The sequence below is a fragment of the Colobus angolensis genome, unplaced genomic scaffold (assembly GCF_000951035.1).
Source record: "Colobus angolensis palliatus isolate OR3802 unplaced genomic scaffold, Cang.pa_1.0 Scaffold24, whole genome shotgun sequence".
In the NCBI taxonomy this organism is placed as follows: Eukaryota; Metazoa; Chordata; class Mammalia; order Primates; family Cercopithecidae; genus Colobus; species Colobus angolensis.
Window position 1 is genome coordinate 8,454,167 of NW_012115599.1, and position 5,082 is coordinate 8,459,248.

Consider the following 5,082-nt stretch of genomic DNA (forward strand, 5'->3'; position numbering starts at 1 on the left):
CCTCTACCCACTAGATGCCTGTAGCACCCCCCCCCAGGTGTGACAACCAAAAGTCTCCAGACATTGTCAATGTCCCCTGGGAGGTGAGGGAAGCAGAGTCTCCCCCAGCTGAGAATCACTGTTGTCTACATCTTCAGCACCAATGTACAGGAAACAGGATGGAAAAATAGGTTGAAGGACACTAGCAGAATATACCAGCCACATTCAGAACGTGGGAAGTTCTAAAGGACAGATGACCCAACTATGTCAACAAACAAATGGCAAGGGGAAGGTATAGGGGAGGGACCATGACAGTATAAAAGCCCTTAAAAAATGTCAACGAATGCAATGTGTGGACTTGTTTGGATTCTCATTTAAACAAACTGCAAAAAGACATTTTTGACACAACCGGAGAAAACTGAGTTCGAAAGTATTATGACACTAAGAAATAATGCTAATTTTGTGGATGTGATAATGGTAACTATGGTTACAGTATTTTTTAAAGCTTTCTGTTAGAGACACATATTGCTGTACTCGGGGATAAAGTGTTACGATGTCTATCTGGTTGCAGTGGGGGAAAATGGGGACTAGATAAGACAACATCGAATCAGCGACTGGTATTGACATTGAGTGACGGGTACATAGATGTTCATTATACTCTTCTCTCAACTTTTGTGTATGTTTGAAAGGTTTTGTGATAAAAACTGAAATGTAATAAATCAAATCCATGAAATTAACAAAGCATGGCTCAACGGGAAGTTTCCAGAGTTTGCAGCTGTATCCCTGACTCCTCCACTAATAGTTCTGTTCATTTTAAGCAGGAAAGTCACTTCTCTGGCCTACAGAAAAAGGATCTTGAATTGAGAGATGTTCATAGTTTCTTCCAAGTGAGATTTTTGATGACTGTGACATTTCTTGAATAAGTGTGCTGAGTAACAGCCCTGAGGACCCAGCAGTCTCAAAAGCTTGACTTTGTGGTAGAGATGCTGGTGGACTCGCTGGTGGTGAGTGCTGGCCCAGGGCTCCCAGGTTAAGCAATGTGCCCCCTCCTCGGCCCCTTCACTAGTTTAGAAGTAGCAAGATCAACTGCCTCGGAACATTCTGAATTAGAAAGCGCCTGCTGAATAAGGCTTGCGTCAAGCTTCTCTTTAAGCGGCTGTGGCTGCAGTTTGAGTAACTTGTCAGGAAAGTGTGAACTACAAGTCAGTATTACAAAAGTGTTTATTTTCAGCCTTTCCAAAAAACAGTGAGAAAGAGGAAAGCATGCATAATAAAGCAGCCGGGCATCTGAGGCAAAAGTTGGCTTTTCCTTAATCCTCTCCTCCCATCCTCCTACCCTTTTTGACTACAGGTACCCCTTTTCTGTGAACTTGAATGCAGCCTCCCACAGGTTTGGACAAAAGAACGAGCAGGAAGAGGACATTTGGAACAGGATGGAGGAAAGAGGTAGCCCTCATAGGTAGGGGTGCAGAGCTCAGAGTGGAAAAGGAACAGCAGAAGTCCTGTTCTCCCATGCCCTTGCCAAGTCCTGCTGCAACAAAATGATGAGCTTGGAACTGACTGCCAACTGCCACAAAGGGAACCCTTATTACAGAGAGCTCCCCAAAACACCCGTGGAAACAGTGTCCAAAAGATCTCTGCTCATGCTTTGAAGAATGCAGAAAACTCTCCTTGCCACCATATGTGGAGCATTGCCCAGAGAGAAGAGAAGGGGGAAACACACCCATCTCCTCCCCTCCATCCCCAACCTGGGCCCCAACTAAAACCTCAGCCTCTCTTCCTCAGCCTATCACAAGGGCCTCCCACCAGTCTTCCATCCATGAGGATGGCCTTCCACAGATGCAAGCCTGCCCGAGCTACTTACTCTACTCTTTAAGATATTTTCACAAGCCCTCATAGCTGAGGGGAATAAAATCCAGTGTACAGAAGTTCCAGTAGAGGCAGTGAATACTAGTGATTTAAAAGCATCCTCAGAAATCACAGGTGATGCAAGAACCCCTGGATAAAGCTAGAATGAGTTTCTCTATAATATTCAGTTGCCAGGCCTAGGGCCAGAGCCAAAGGAATCCCACCTGGACTCTGGGACCCTTGGCTTTGGGCCTGTTCCCCAGCTTTTCCTATGCTGCAGCTCTTCCATCTCCCCAGAAGATAAGTGGTGGGGGTGAGGGGGGGTCAATTACCAAAAGGCAAGTCCCTCCCTGAAGAAAGTGCCGTGGAAAGGGCAGCCCCAAACAGTGGGTCCCCCAGCCTGAGGAAGTACGAAGGATGGAGCAGCCCCAGGAAGGCTAAAGTGTGCATTCCAAAAGTCTTGTACACCTGAGTTGTCAATCAAAGCAGTTCAGCTGGCAGCCCAGAGACCAGCAGCAGAGGCAAACAAGAGCCCTGAAGGGTAGAGGGAGTCAGAGAGTCAGCAGAAGGTGGATCAGGTCAACTCTGAAGATGAAGTACAAATGCCTAAGGGGTTTTACCCTCCTTCAAAAAATGTGTAATTACACAAGTAATGCATGAATAAATTCTACTGAGAAAATACATCACTTCAGGGGTGGGCTTGGTGGCTCACACCTGTAATCTCAGCATTTTGGGAGGCTGACGTAGGCGGATCACCTGAGATTGCGAGTTCGAGACCAGCCTGACGAACATGGAGAAATCACGTCTCTACTAAAAATACAAAATTAGCCAGGCGTGGTGACACGCACCTGTAATCCCAGCTACTCGGGAGGCTGAGGCAGGAGAATCACTTAAACCTGGGAGGCAGAGGTTGTGGTGAGCTGAGATGGCGCCATTGCACTCCAGCCTGGGCAACAAGAGCGAAACTCCATCTCAAAATAAATAAATAAATAAATAAATAAAATACATCACTTCAGATTAAACTGCTATGTTGGTTAGGATGTGTTTTATTGTAACAGAACACCTGGCTAACAGTAGTTTGAGAAACAAAGGCTTTTACATATCTCAGGTAACAATAAGTTTGGAGAAAAACAGTTTCTGCTTTGGAAAAGGAAGAAGGTATCAAGATACTGGGGTGGGCCAGGATTATGCCTATAATCCCAGCAGATTGGGAGGCTGAGGCAGGAGGATTGCTTGAGCCCAGGAATTCGAGACCAGCCTGGGCAATATAGTCAGACCCCCATCTCTATAAAAAATAAAAAATTAGCCAGGTGTGGTGGCACACACTTGTGGTTTCCACCACAGGACGCTGAAGCAGGAGGATGGATTGAGCCCAGGAGCTTGAGGCTGCAGTGAGCTATGATGGTGCCACTGAACTCCAGCCTGAGTGATAGAGCAGGAGACCCTGTCTCAAAAAATAAATAATTAAATAAATAAACAAAAGACAGAGTGCAGCGGCTCATGCCTATAATCCCAGCACTTTGGGAGGCGGAGGCTGGTGGATCACCTGAGGTCAGGAGTTCAAAACCAGCTTGACCAACATGGAGAAACCCCACCTCTACTAAAAAAAAAAAAAAATACAAAATTAGCCAGGCATGGTGGCACATCCCTGTAATCCCAGCTACTCAGGAGGCTGAGGCAGGAGAATTGCCTGAACTGGGGAGGTGGAGGTTGTGGTGAGCTGAGGTCATGCCACTGCACTCCAGCCTGGGCAACAAGAGCGAAACTCCATCTCAAAAAAACAAAACAAAACAAACGAAAACAAAAAATAAGATGCTAAGCTGATGTCTCTACATTTCTCCATTTCTCCTGGCCTTTTTTTTTTTTTTTGAGATGGAGTCTTGCTCTGTTGCCCAGGCTGAAGTGTAGGAGCGCAATCTTGTCTCACCGCAACCTCTGCCTCCCAGGTTCAAGGAGTTCTCCTGCCTCAGCCTCTCGAGCAGCTGGGACTACAGGTGCTTGGACCACACCCAGCTAATTTTTTATTTTTAGTAGAGACAGAGTTTCACCATATTTGTCAGGCTGGTCTTGAACTCCTGACCTTGTGATCTGCCCGCCTCGGCCTCCCAAAGTCATGGGATTACAGGCGTGAGCCACCATGCCCGGCCTCTCCTGGCCTTTTCCCTTGGGTCACAAGATGGTTGCTGCAACTCCAAGCATCACATTTCCAAAAACTCCATCCCAAGGCAAAAAGGAAGGGGGGAAGCAGAACTCTTCACCTTCATCTACTTACTTCATCTACTATACCCTGTCTGTTATTAGAACAATAGCAACAAAAATACTTCTTAAAAGTCACCAGCAGGTTCCATACTCTGGTTCTGCCATGTAATCCAACAAGGATGAAGCCGAGCTCTGTATCAGCATTGCCCTCAAGGCCATCCAGCGCAACCAGCCCGACCAGGCGCTCCTCTTCCTGGAGAAGGCACAGTGGCTATACCCAATGCCGCGAGTTTGCATCTTGATGGAGTCCCTCAACTAGGAACCACAAACTGCTGGTGACTAGCCCCAACCCACAGACGCAACCCATGCCACCCACAGGAAAGCAGGTGGGACCGATGCTCCCTAGGCCAATGGTGAAGCTGGAGGAGGAGAGAGCACCAAAGGCTACACTGCAGAAGGAGTTGCAGCTGTGGAAAGGGTCAAGCAATGTAAGGATTACTATGAGATCCTGGGGGCGAGTAGAGGGGCCTCAGATGAGGACCTGAAGAAGGCCTACCACAAACTGGCCCTCAAATTCCACCCAGACAAGAACCATGCACCTGGCGCCACTGAAGCTTTCAAAGTCATTGGCACAGCATATACAGTACTCAGCAACCCGGAGAAGAGGAAGCAGTATGGCCCGGCGCGGTGGCTCATGCCTGTAATCCCAGCACTTTAGGAGGCCAAGGTGGGCAGATCATGAGGTCAGGAGTTTGAGACCAGCTGGTTTGAGACCAGCCTAGGAAACATGGTGAAACCCTGTCTCTACTAAAAATACAAAAATTAGCCGGCCATGGTGGCCATGTCTGTAATCCCAGCTACTCAGGAGGCTGATGCAGGAGAATTGCTCAAACCCGGGAAGCAGAGGTTGCAGTGTACTGAGATCGAGCAATGCACTCCAGCCTAGGCGACAGAGCAAGACTGTCTCAGAAAAGAAAGAAGGAAGGGAGGGAGGGAGGGAGGAAGGGAGGAAGTGGGGGAGGGAGAGAGAGAGGGAGAGAGGGAGAGAGGGAGAGA

General features: G+C 47.9%; 1 pseudogene; it reads left to right on the forward strand.

The window, feature by feature from the left end:
• Positions 1–1,035: 1,035 nt before the first annotated feature.
• LOC105514136 overlaps positions 1,036–5,082 on the forward strand; it is a 4,875-nt pseudogene continuing 828 nt past the window's right edge.